The 14402-nt window shown below is 37.2% G+C and overlaps 1 pseudogene; it reads left to right on the top strand.

The window, feature by feature from the left end:
- The first annotated feature begins 11550 nt into the window (after window positions 1-11550).
- Window positions 11551-12083, top strand: LOC141499833 (interferon tau-like; annotated as a pseudogene).
- Window positions 12084-14402: the final 2319 nt, after the last annotated feature.

Genomic DNA, 14402 nt, shown 5'->3' with positions numbered 1-14402 from the left:
CTAGATCTTAAAAAGATTTTTTGCCAGCTTTATCAAAGGTGAAAGAGACTTGTGACTAAAAACCCAAGGGAGAGGTTAGAATAACTTCTTGTCCTTTTTTAAGGTACTTAGAGTCTTTGACCAAGTCACAAACTTGACCTCTAAGTTACATACCAGTCCTAAATGTTATCCTATAGTCAAGGATACATCTAAAGGCACCCTTTAGATCTAACCCAGGACCCAGCTATTATAGACTTGTTTTACTAATTCTAATGTACTGCAGGAACAAATGGGTCTTTGAATACAATAGGGTCATTCAACAATTTGGACCAGGGTCCAATATTTAAAGGGAAGGGATGTGTGTCCTCTGACATAGCTGATTTTCATCTCTTTTGTCACAAGTGAGGATTTTATCTTAAAACATTGACAAGTTTCCAGAAAAATGCCAGAAAGGGATTCTAGGAAGTAGGAGGGACATGAATAAAAGAGAGACTGTCTTTCACAAGAAAGGCTAGATACTCTTACCCCCCAAAAGGGGGGGGGTGGAGTAACCCCAATGCAAGGGAAGAAGGGTTTTTATCAGTGTGTGGAGCAGGAGTTTGGAGCAGAAGAATCCATCACACATCAATTAATCACAGAAAACCCCAAAGAAAGCCCAGGAGACAATGAGACTAAATAAATAAATCAGTTCTTCAAGGGAGAAAATTAGATGAAAAAAAATCAGGAAAACTGAAAAAGTTTCATGGAGGTAGTTTGTGAACTGAGATTTGAAGGATATTTGATTGGAAAAAAAGGAAAAAATTGGAAAAAATAAAAGAAAGATTGGAATGTATTATGGTTATGAAAGATAACCCAGGGTTAAGACACAAAAGCAGAGGCAGAATTTCCTGTATGAAAACAGTTTGAAGGCTAGTTTGACTAGACTAGATAAGGGAAGTAATAAAAAAATAATGGAAAAATAGTTTGGGTGCTAGTGTATAGGGTTTTAAATAGCCAACACATAAGTCTTTGCCCTAGAAGTAAAGAGGAACTTCTTAGATAAAAATCTCTGCTTGTGTAATGTGCCAACCACAGAGACAAAAAAACTTATAAGTCTCTGAGAGTAAGCTTTTAAAAAGGTGGGATGGGGGGGAATCCTATATTGTAACATTGATATTACATCTAGCCAATTTGGAAAATGAAATAAAATTAATAATCTTTCACTGATCAAAAAATAAGCTGCTAACATGTAAAATATGAGCAATAATTTATATTAAGGGAATTCATTTGATGTGCTAACCTGAAATAAACTGCTATTAAAAAATGAAATTTCTCTAAGTTTTCCATATGAATAATGCTAAAAAGTTTTAAAAGAAGTATCTAAGGGGCGGCTAGGTGGCATAGTGGATAAAGCACCAGCCTTGGAGTCAGGAGTACCTGGGTTCAAATCCAGTCTCAGACACTTAATAATTACCTAGCTGTGTGGCCTTGGGCAAGCCACTTAATCCCATTTGCCTTGCAAAAACCTCAAAAAAAAGTATCTATTTGGAGTTTTTGAGATACCAAAATTCCTCAGGGTAAAAAAGTGATGCAGTAGAACAAAAGGAAAACTGAAAGCCAATTCAACGTGATGAAAATGAAGTAGAAAAAAGTGGTTTTCTTTTGGACCAAGTGAAGTAGCTGAGTGGGTCAGGGAGCAGTAAGCTCAGAAACAGTGTAGAGTGAAGTCAGGATTTCAGAGCATGGGGTCATCTGTAAAATATGAAAACAAGGGAGCCTCTAGTTTTGAATTGAAATGAAAATGCTCACCTCTGTGTTTAACCACAATCTAAGAACACTCAGAGACAGGTTTGTACTGTGCTGGGGTACCACAATAACCCCCTGAGGGTCCAACATTCTAGCAAGTCTCTTTTTTTAATTATTATTTTTACTTTTTAGCAAGTCTCAAAAGGAAATCAATGAGGCTGAACGTTCTTGTTTTCCTGCACCAAGTGAAAGAGGAAGTGTAGAATCCATTCTCTTGTCATTAGATGCTCTTTGGGGCTCAGTGAAGGGATTTTTATATACATGTGGGATTTTTTTAGGTAATAGACATAAATCACAGCATTATGAAATATAAGAACTTATATAAGAAAGAGATACTAGAAATTTTTCTCATGAATTGTCTTAATATTATTGTACTGAAAGAATGAGATGGAGACCAGAATTTTATAAGGTTGGAGATCTTTATTCCCAGGGACTGTCTGGGGATTGAGTACCCAAATCAGACAGTACCTAAGTGTTCAGGGGATAGGGTTTTTATAATGTTTTGAGGGGGGGGCGGTTACTGAGCAAAGACAGTTACATATATTGTCTTGTTATACTAATACAAACGTATGTAAACATATGGCTCAGTATAGATAGGGGGCTGGACAGAGTGGGAAAGGGTCAAGGTCTCTGTGTTATGTCTGAACATGTTTCCTGAAATGGAGGGAGTCAAAGATTCACAGGCTTCCCACAGGTTTGAGGGAGTGAACTTTACTATCTTATGGTTCCAACTGCATCTGGGGAAGGGGAGGCAGTCCTGGGAGGAAGCAGGAATCTTACAGATAAAGCAAGATAATTAGGCTAACAAGGGTGCTTTGTAAATCTTTAGACAATTTTATGGTATATCCATGACCCCTTGGGTCTTATCAGACTATTTTCAGACCCAAAGGTGCCCAGCCAAAGTTATATTTCTAAGGAATTTCTCAGGGCCCAGAAGGATGTCAGGGACCCCTTTCTATACAGGAATTTCACAAACATTGATATTGTACTTCAGTATGTTCTTATGATCAATCTAAGAAGAACCAGAATCAGCAGATTCATGATCTATTGAAATCCTATTCATCTTGTAAGACCATTTCTCTTCTATGCTAACATCTTCATTACTTTATTCCATTCTCAGCACAGAGCTGATTATGAGATTTGCCTACTTTGGATATCAATAATATTTTATTTGTCATCTTTTTATTTGTTTTAATCATATTCTCCTTGTCATTAATTTTGAATTTATCAATAAAATGGAAATAACCTCACAAGATTTTGTGAAAATCAACTTAGAGTCTGCACATAAAGGGCTCTGTAGCATTATATAAATTTCAATTATTATCATTATAATTATTGCTATTACTAGGTCCTTTCACAGAGATGTTTATTTTCTAGTTGAAGAGTGATACTTGAAATAGTTAGGGAAGGAGTGCATTGCAAGCTAGAATGTGATAAAGAGCATTGGAATGATGAAAAGGAACAACCTGAAAAATATAAGGAAGAAAGAATACTGTCTGTGGTGGGGGCAGCTAAAGGGAAGGAAAAAAGTGGGAAGCTGAAGGAGGTCTTGAAGGAGTAGTGGGGGTCTGCAAACAATTATGGTGAAATGGGCATTTCAGCCTTGGGCAAGTAAATGGAGTCAGAAGAAGGCTGGATGAGAATAGGAAGCAAAAATTAGTCACATTTGATTGGGACAATGTGTGAACAGGACTGAAGTCAGGAATACCTGAGATCTAGTGATGATGTTTAACCTTTGTTCATGAAGAGGACCATGACATAAGGAAGGTGATGTCATGACAAGCACATGAATTCATTTGAGTGAGGGAGTGCTGAGCTAAGTCACCAGTCTCACCTTCTCCTCCAGAGTCATCTGGGTTCACTGACCAGTTATGAATCAAGACAACTAGAGGTGACCTTGGATGAGAAGAAATTAGGGATAAGTGACTTATCCAAGATCACACAGTAGTAAATGGCTTGAGTTCAGATTTGAACTCAGGTTCTCTTGACTTTAGGGATTGTGCTCTATTCACTGCACCAACTAACTGCCCTCTGAGATCTAGTATCCCTTCTGACACATATTGATTGTGTGATTCTGGAAAAGTTACTTAAATTCTCAGTGCCCTACACTACTCTCTAAGGTGATAAGTTTTAAAATCAGTGTTGCTCTGTGTTAGGAGAGAGAGTTTCCTCAACTGAGATTACCCTACAGATTCATGTCTTATTTCATATCTTTTATCCCGGTATCTTTCCTCCTTACTATGAGCAAGGCACTCTTCTAGGAACATTATGACAGAAAGATATTTTTTCCTTAATCTTACATGTATTCTTCATTTTATTCAGGAATATAGATAATGGATAGATAGATAGATAGATAGATAGATAGATAGATAGATAGAAAATAGATAGATAAATAGATGGACTGATGGGCAGATGGATGGATGATGGATGGATGGATGGGTAGATAGAAAGGTAAGTAAAGTCAGGTAGATAATTTTACTGTGCTGGGGTACCACAATAACCCTCTGAGGGTCCTACATTCTAGCAAGTCTCTTTTTTAAATTATTATTATTATTATTTTTAGGGGGTTTTTTTGCAAGGCAAATGGGTTTAAGTGGCTTGCCCAAAGCCACACAGCTAGGTAATTATTAGGTGTCTGAGACCGTATTTGAACCCAGGTACTCCTGACTCCAGGGCCGATGCTTTATCCACTATGCCACCTAGCTGCCCCTTAATTATTATTTTTATAATTATTATTTAACTATTGAATTACAATTATTTAATTATTTGATTATAATTATTATTTAACTATTATTTTTATAAAGCAAGTCTCTAGTAAATAAAGGCTTAGACAGGCAGCTAGGTGGCACAATGGATATAGCACCAGCCCCAGAGTCAGTAGTACCTGAGTTCAAATCCAGCCTCAGACACTTAATAATGGCCTAACTGTGTGACCTTGGGCAAGTCACTTAACCTCAATGCCTTAAATAAATACATTTTTTAAAAATAAAAAAATAACTACTAAAAATTAATGTAGGTAGCAAAGACTGTCTCTCACATGTAGCATGGGTACAGATGTGTGGCTTGAAGGGAGGTTGACTAAATATTTCTTACCCTCTTCACCTTTCATGCTTCTTCAAGGAAAACTTTCATTCCTGCAGAAAAGTAAAGTAGGAGGTAGTGGCCTAAAACTTGGCCCATTCTGCTTTCCTCAAAGAGAAGGGTACTAGACTAGAATTATATCTATCTGCTTTTTTTTTAAATAGAGCTTGTCTAGGAGATGTGGTTTTCAGGGTCAAGTTAACTTCTGATGGCCATTTCATTATTGGGAAAAGGACCTCAAGCTTTTTATCCTAAGCTTTGCCATCCTTACCAACAAAATGAACACACATGGCAGATATCAAAGACTATTTATCCAAGTCCATAGCAAACAAGAATCAGATAAAGAATACATAGGAGAATGTATACAAGACAATATGGAGGGAAGGAGATCTTCCACTAGAGTGAGATAATTCAGCTCAACAAAATAAAGAATCCTAGACATTAGAATCTATCTATCTATCTATCTATCTATCTATCTATCTATCTATCTATCATCTATCTATCTATCTACCTACCTACCTTTACCTTTCTTCCTATCTATCTATCTCTCTATCCATGCACCATCCATCTTAAACATTACTTGAGGTTTCTAGTGGAGTAGACTGGGGAGAAGGACATGCTGATTGATAATTCTTCTCATGTTGACTTCTTCTCAGTTTTTCCTTCAGTCTGAAGTAGGGCTGACATTGTTCACCTCCTCTCTCAAAGTCAGGCTCCAAAAGTACCAAAGGCAACTATAACACCTAAAAATAAGAGACTCCAAGAGATTTCTGAGCACAAAGAAAGCAACCTCTCCTATTTGCTACTCTTTTCAGTTCTACTCTGCCCCTTACCTAAGTAAGGGGCACCAATCTCTGCCAATAATAATCTCATACCAATGGGCTCTGGGACCTAGATTACATATAGAAAAAAAAGGATATCATAAGAAAATTTGGTAGAACAAGAAGTTATAAGAATATGAGGTAGGAGCAGTTACTCTGAAGCAAAACTTATAAACCAAAGACTCTAACTACATTTTCGAGAGACAGAACCCACAGAGGGATCCAGGGAGGCAATTCTCCAACCCAAGGTAACCTGGAAAAGAGTGGAAAGGCTCTACTCCCCAGGATTGGAGGGGTGGCCCACCAGAAGAAAGGAACTTCAGCCTCCCAGAGGCAGCCCCAGGGTACTGGATGCTGTGGCTCACAGCAGCAAGGGCAGTTTCTTGAACTACACCGCAGGGAGCAGCAGCCACAACTTGGGGAAACAGCGGGGGACCTCTGCCAGAGCGAGCACGTGAAGCCCAGCCCTCAGGGCACACAGAGAGCAGTGTGGCCAACGCAGCTGAGTTCCAGGAACAGAAGCAGAAGCCAGTAAGCAGGAGCCCCCAGGGCATGAGCCCTGAGCCTAGGGAGCCAGGGGAGAGAGACTGCTAAGCTCTATCCTCTGTCCCTGGAACAGGATTCTGGGGCTCTGATCACATTCAGATCCTAATTGCAGTCTAGGCCCCCACCATAGAACAGCAGAGCCCCCCACCTCAGCCCTGTGGCAGAGGTGGGCACATATGGTCATTCACAGACCAGGAGGGAGGACAGAGCCTCACACACTGAGATCCTTGTAGGGGTGTCCCACTAATACTCAGAAGCTCAGGAAGCACTCCAAAACCAGGCACAGGCTGGAGAAATGAGTAAGCAGAGAAAAAAGAAGAACACCATTGAGAAATACTTTGTGATCCCAAGAAGGATCAAAATACTCAATCTGAAGATGAGAAAGTACGAGCTCCTACATCTAAAGACTCTAAGAAAAACAGCAAAGAATTATTACAGGAAAATTTCCCTGATATCCTAGAAGCAGACGGCAAAATAGAAATAGAGAGAATCCACTGATCACCCTGAGAAAGAGATCCAAAAAAAAAACAAAAAACCCAACCCCCCAGGAATATTATAGCAAAGTTTTCCAGAACACCCAAGTCAAAGAGAAAATATAACAAGCAGCCAGAAGGACACAATTCAAATACCATGGAGCTGCAGTCAGGATCACACAGGACTTAGCAGCAACTACATTGGAAGCTCGTAGGGCATGGAATATAATATACTGGAAGGCAAAAGAGCTTAGAATGCAACCGTGAATCAACTACCCAGCAAGGCTGAATGTTCTCTTCCAGGGAAAAAGTTGGACTTTCAATGAACCAGGGGAATTTCAAATGTTACTATTGGAATGGCCAGAGCTGAACAGAAGGTTTGATCTTCAAATACAGGACTCAGGTGAAGCATAGAGATTGGAGGAGCAGGGGAAAATATGAGGGACTTAATGATGATGAACTATATGTATTCCTGTATAGGAAAATGATACTGATAATACTCATATGAACCTTCTCATTTAATAGAACAGATAGAAGGAGCTTTATAGATGAAGCACAGGAGAAAACTTAATTTGAAGTTATATTGTGGTGTAAAAATGAAGTCAATAGATAAAAGGGAAATGTAATGGGAGAAAGAAAAAGGAGAGGAGGAATAGGGTAAGATATTTCATATAATAAGATTTTTCCTTATTACAATGAGCTATTGCAATGATATGGAAGGGGGAGAGGTGAGGGGGAATGAGGGAATCTTCGCTCTCATCAGAGGTGGCTAGGAGAGGAAACAGCATATATACTCAATGGGGTATAGGTATCTGGAGTAAGAAGGGGGGGGGACAGGGGGAAGGAGTGGGGATGTGAATGAAGGAGGAGAGGATGGACCATGGGGGGAGAGTGGTCAGATATAACACATTTTCTTTTTTACTTCTTGCCAGGGGATGGGATTGGATGACCTGTCCAGGACCATAGGGCTGGGTGGATGCTGGGTAAGGGGGTGGTATGTGGGCTCAAGGCCTCTTGGCCCCAGGACCAGGGATCTGTCTGCTGCGCCACTCAGATACCCTGCAGCAGAGTCAGAATGAAAGGAGAAAGAAAATATAGTTCATGGTAGTAGAGAAGTATGTATGGAGGGAGTTGTGATCAGCGATGGCAACAGTGGAAAAATGTGGAAGTAACTTTTGTGATGGACTTATCATAAAGAATGTGATCCACCCATGACAGAGCTGGTGGTGTTGGAACACAGACTGAAGTACATTTTTTATTATTATCATTTTTGGGAGGTGTTGAAGGGCAAATGGGACTGGGTGGTTTGCCTGGGGCCACACAGCTGAGTGATTGTTGGGTGTCTGAGGCCAAATTTGGACCCGGGTGCTCTTGGCTCAAGGGCCAGTGATCTGTCTGCCACCCAGCCACCCCTACTATTATTATTATTATTACTATTTTTTTTATTTTGGGGTCTTTTTTTGGTTTTGTAGGGCAATGGGGTGGGGTGGCTTGCATGGGGTCACACAGCTGGGTGATTGTTGGGTGTCTGGGGTTGGATTTGTGCTCAGGTGCTCCTGGCTCCAGGGCTGGTGCTCCATCCACTGTGCCACCTGGCCATACCTACTATTATTATTATTATTATTATTATTAAATTTAATTTTAATTTTTTATCTCCCCTTTACTTTATTGTTTATGCAGGTCTATATTTTCTTGGGGATAGGAGGTATTATGTTTACTCTTAAACAAGAATGTTTTAGTAATGTATAAAAACATTATTTGTACAAAATAAGAATAAATAAAAAAATAAAATAAAAAATAATTCAGGAAAGAGAAAAAAAAGAATATGAGGTAGGAGAAAGAGAGTATTTAGAAAAGGCATCATGAAGCAGCATCTAATGAGTTTGGGAAACAAGAAAGAAGGCAGGTATTCCAAGAGACAGCAAAGAGGAAGAACTGCATCCTGGACTTGATGACAACTCATATGAATGAATAGATGTTGAAGATGACTCTCCAGTTTAAAAGGCAGTTCAGGGGAGAAAGTACCAAGTTTGGAGTCAGGAAGACTCATCTTCATGAATTCAAATCTGTTACTAATGTCACATTGGACAAGACACTTAACCCTATTTGACTTAGTTTCCTCACCTATATAAAGAAGTAGAAAAAGAAATGGAAAACTACCCCATTATCTTGGCCAAGAAAACCCAACCAGGTCATAAATAATTGGACACAGCTGATATTTAACTGAAATCCAATTTGGAAAAATGAGTGATACTCCAGTTTGGAAGGAATGCAAGGTTTGTGAAATAAAGTAGAATGTGAAAATGCTAAAAATGTAAAGAAAAGTTAGATTATGCAAGAGTTTATATGCAAGGATAAGGAGTTAATCTGGAACAACTGAAGGTTTCCTGAGAAGGTTATATTTAGAGGCTGCATGGTATCAGAAATATCTAAGTTCAAATCTAGTCTTAGATACTTGCTATCTGTGACAGCCTGAGCAAATCAATTCATAACAGACTGACTCAATTTCCATATCTATAAAAGGAGGAAAATAAAACCTGCCTTTTAGAGTGGTTGAAAAGATAAAATGAGATGTTTGTTTAGCACTTAGGTCTGTGTCTTGAATGTGGTTGATACTTAATAAATGCTTTTTAAAAAAATTTATCTTAAATTTTTAAAAATTAAATTTAGAAAATTGTAATTCACCCTTTACACTAGTTGTTCTACATAGCCTTGATTATTCTGAACTTCATTTATTGCTATTTTATTTAAGGTTCATCTCAAATGTCGCCTTTGGAGCGGAGCCAATTTCAAGTATTTTTTTTTTTCACCCTGTCTTTGTATCTCCAGCAGTTAGTGTTCTAGATAGTTAGTACTCAGTATATAAGAAACAGAAATAAATGTGCTGGCAGAATATAAGTAGAAGAAATAAAGAATTCAGGGGACAAAATTAATAAGACTTCATTTTTCAGTTCAATCCTAAAAGGATTGTGAAGCATATGCTATTTTCCAAGCATTGTGACAGGCACTAAGAATGCAAAAATCAAAAAACAATACTGTCCCTATCCTCAAGGAATTTACACTCTACAGAGAAGAAGCTGCATGGGCACAACAAAACATAAAATGTCTTCAGAGGAATTTTTTTTAAAAAGTAGTGGAGGCAGATGAGGACTGATAACTTCTGTTGTGTTGGAATAGGATTTGATAAGTGCTTTAAGGACTGCAAAGAAAAACTTGAAATAAATAGCAATTCAACTGAGCTGGAAAAGAAACTAGGGATTCAAGAGGCAGAAGTTAGAATTGAGAGCATAGCAAGAACAGGAAACAACCTAAATAAGACAGAGATATGCATAAGACTAGATATGTAATAAAAAGTCATAGATTCTGGAAAGACAAAAGAAAGAAAGGAAGGAAGGGAGAAAGGAAGAAGCAAACAAAGAATAATGAAAGGAAAGCAGAAATGAAAAAGGAAAGATGGAAAGAGAGGGAACAATAGAGAAAGAAACAAAGAAAAAAGAGAGAATAGAGAGAGAAGTAAAAAAGACTGAGAGGGAGAAAAATGAAAGGAAAAAGAGAAAAATAAGAAAGAGACAAAGAGAGGAGAGAAAGGAAGGAAGAAAGACAGGAAAGGAGAAAAGAAAAAAGATTAAAGAAAGTGAAGAAGAGAGAAAGAAAGAAAAAAGAAAGAAGAGAGAAAAAGAAGGGAAGGAAGAAGAAAATAAAGAGAAGGGAAGGAAGAAAGAAAGAAAGGAAAAGAGAGAGAAGGAAAGAAAGGTAGGAAGTAGAAAGTAAGAGAAACAGAAGGAAAGAGAAAGAGAAGATGTTAGAAAGAGAACAAAAGAGACAGAGAAAGAAAGGGTAGAGGTAGGGAGGAAAGGAGAGAGAGAGAAAGAAAAAGATAGAAAGAATGAGAAGGACCAAAAAGACAGAAAGAAGAGAAAAAAGAGAGAAAAGGAAAGGAAAAAGGAAAAAGAAAGGTAGAAAGAAAAAATACAGAGAAAGCAAGAAGGAAGGAAGGAAGGAAGGAAGGAAGGAAGGAAGGAAGGAAGGAAGGGAGGAAGGATGGATGGATGAGAGAGCAAAAAGAAATAAAAAGGAAGGAAGAAAAATATAGGATGAGAGAAAAAGAAAAGAGAAGGAAAAGATTAAAGAAAAAAGGAATAAAAGTAGAAAGAAAGAAACCTGGAGAAAGAAAAAAGAAGGAAGAACAAAAAAAGGATGAATGAATGAAAAGAAAAATGAATAAATAACAGAAGGAAAGAAAGAAGAGAAGGAGAGAGAAAGAAAAGAGGAAAGGAGAAAACAATAAAGAGAAAAATGGAGAAGGAAAAAAGATTAAAAGAAAAGACAAAGAATGGAAAAGGAAAGTAGAAGAAAAAAGAAAAAAGAATGAGAGGAAGAAAAACAAAGAGAAAAAAGAAAGAATAAAAGAGAAAAAGAAAGCATGAAAGGAAGGAAGGAAGGAAGGAAGGAAGAAAGAAAGAAAGAAAGAAAGAAAGAAAGAAAGAAAGAAAGAAAGAAAGAAAGAAAGAAAGAGAGAGAAAGAGAGAAGGAAAGAGAGAGAGAAGGAAAGAAAGAAGGAGAAAAGGAAAGTAAAGGAAAGAAAAGGAAAGAAAGAAAGCAAAAAGAAACTGAAACCAAAACCAAAATTAAAAAAGAAAACTTAATCTCTAAAACTTTTTCTAATGGCAAATGTAGTTGCCATTCTACAATAAATAAAAGAAAAACCTTTAATAACATTTCAAACCAATGTATTTAAGGGAAAGCAGTGAAGTGGCATGAAAATCACTGATTGCACTATTTAAGGTGGCCCTAACACCAGCTTAGCCAAGACTGACTCACTGATCTCTCAGCTCTACCAAAGTCAAGCTGCTTTCTGAGTTATCATGACCTCCCTGGGCTTGTTGCCAGTTGCTCTGGTGCAGCTCTGCTCCAGCTCCTTGGGCTGTGATCTGCCTCAGAGACTGATGCAAGACTTCTCAGTTCTGAATCAAATGAGCAACTTTCCCCTGGTGCTATGTCTGAAGGACAGGACCAACTTCAGCTTCCCAGAGGAAGTCATAGAAGGCAGCCAACTCCAGAGGGAAAATGTCACATGAGATGCTCCAGCAGGTATTTACCAATCTTCACTGAGAATGTTGTTCCTGTTGCTTGGGATCAAACTCTGCTCATGCAACTGCTCAGTGGACTGCATCAACAGCTGGAACAGCTGGAGAGGTGTTTTGGGCAAGATGGGGAATTGGAAGTGCCTTTCTTGGAGAGTGAGAACCTCACATTGGCCTTGAAGAGCTCCTTCTAAGGATTAAGTCAGTACCTGCAAGAAAAAGAGTTTAGCTACTATGCCTGGGAGATTGTGAGAGTAGAGCTCAGGAAGATCTTTCTGTTTATGAATAAACTCACAAGAAAACTCAGGAATTAAAGAAAAAGAAATGTACTCTCAGAAAACCTTGATTAATTTTTGGTTTCCTGAAACCAAGAAATCAATCATTAGAAAAGACATTCCTCAAAAGGAACTGAAATACACCTGAATTCACTGAAGTGTTTCAAATCAATAAGTTGACATTTCTATACTGAAAGAGGAAAATCCAGTTGAATCTAGCAGCTACCCAAAATATTTATAGTTATTTTTTCATTAAAGAAAATATTTATATACTATTTTAATTGCTATATTTATATTAAAATTATCTTTTAATAAAAAAGTCTTTGATGGGCCTTTAGTTATAAATCATTTACTTATAAAATCTATTAATATACTTAGAAAATGTAACAATATTTGAAAGATATTTGAGAGCAATCAGGGAAATTTTAGGCTTTGATCATTTTCCCAGACACTATATTACAACAATCTCCAAAGAAATATAAACCATAGATTAAAGAGTTCATATCATATTATGTGAAAGATATCTTACAAAATTATGGAAAAGGAAAGAATTTTTGCCAAAAATGGATAGAGAAAATCACAAGAAATAAAAGATGAAAAGATTAAGGTGATTTTTAAAAAATATACAATTCAGTGACGTGCCGTTAGTTTCAAACTGTTTTACTAATAAATTGTCAGAGAAAAACTATAAATACCCCCTAAAGAGTTATAAATTTAAAGTAGAACTAAGTTGGAAGAATGGTAAAAAGAAATATTTTTAGATCTCCTACATACTGTCTCAAATGAGATCTAGAAAATACATCATACTAAATCATGATGGAGAAATATAAGAAAAAGTCACCATGAGAGGGAGATAGAGGAAAAAGATAGAGGAAAAAGAACTTTGGGCAGTAGAGATGGAATCTAGCCAGAAACATGCTCTAGGGAATAGACATTTACATTTAGGAACTCTGTTCTAGGATAAGATGAGGTTCCAGATTCATATTAAGGTACTATCTTATGTACAATAAGATACTAGGTGTTTTACCATGTGTTTTCCACTTTCAAGTCAAATCCAGAGCAGGCTGGAAGAGATCTGCACTCAGGGATGGATTTCCAGAGTATAGAGCCATAAAGAATACAAAACTTGTGCAATCCAGCAAGGAAGTTTCCAGAAGAAAGTAGTATGACTCCCATGAGTAAAATGGCATCTCATTTTCATCTTCTAAGCCAATCTCAACCCTGCAGAGGAAAAACCAGAACAAGATTCCAATACCTCAGAGAAGTCTATGATTTTGTCACCCTGAATCAGCAGAACTTTCCAGTTTGCTAAGAGTACCTAATACTATTATTGTTCAAACTCAATTCATGTTTTAAAAAAAATGAAAAACTTGCACAGCTCAGAGAAAGAGGGCAGCAATCAGACTGCCCTGGATCAGATAGATCATTTTGGGAACACTGATAGCTTACAGGTTCTCAGTCCGAGCTGTCCTAGAGAATCTAGAGTAACAAAGTATTAACCACTCAAAGAAAAAAGTAACCAGATCAACACAGAATATGCTTTCAGAAGTGCAAAGACCCTAACAGCAAATCTGAAATTAGGAAATATGCTAGAAGAATGAGCAAAAAAAAAACCCCACCATAAATAGCTGGTAACAGAAATGATAGAGGCATAAGCCAAGTAGAGTATGTCTTCAAAATATCTACAAGCAAAGCTTCAGAGAAAATCACAGATTGAGAACAAACTCAACTAGAATTCCTAGAAGAAATGAAGCAAGCAAGAATTTTAAAATGTTCTTGTTTTCTTCTTTCAGTAAATAAAGTGAGCATTCAGAAAGAAAATAATTGGAAAAGAAGCAAGGGATGCAGTAGAAAGAAAAAGAAATGAGAGTTAAGGAAGAAAGAATAAAAAAAGAATTAACAGTTGGAAAAGATTCAAAAACTTGCTCAAATAACAAATCCTCAAAAATCAAAATGGAGCAAGCAGAAACCAAAAACTGAAACAGACAATAAGAAATGTTTAAACAAAGTCAAAGACTGAAAAAATTAGAAGAAAATGTAAGGTATCTCATGGAACTGACTTGGAAAACAAATTGAGAGAAAAAAAATTCAAAAATCACTGAACCATCTGAAAGTAATGATCAAAAAACAAAACAGGGCCTAGATATTGTATTTCAGGGAAACTTAAAAGAAAATTGCCTAGATCTCTTAGAATGAGAAGGCAAAGTGGAAATAGAAAGAATTCTCTAGCTATCTTCTCAATGAGATCTCAATATGAAAACTCTCAGAAACATTATTGCTAAACTTGCACATGCAAACCTAGGTACTAAAATACATTTCACTCAGAAGGGAAATGGAAGGAACTAGGAAGATGGAATT

The sequence above is a fragment of the Macrotis lagotis genome, chromosome X, assembly GCF_037893015.1.
Source record: "Macrotis lagotis isolate mMagLag1 chromosome X, bilby.v1.9.chrom.fasta, whole genome shotgun sequence".
Taxonomy (NCBI): Eukaryota; Metazoa; Chordata; class Mammalia; order Peramelemorphia; family Peramelidae; genus Macrotis; species Macrotis lagotis.
The sequence above is the reverse complement of the archived record's forward strand: the minus strand, read 5'-3'. Positions and strand labels throughout refer to the sequence as shown.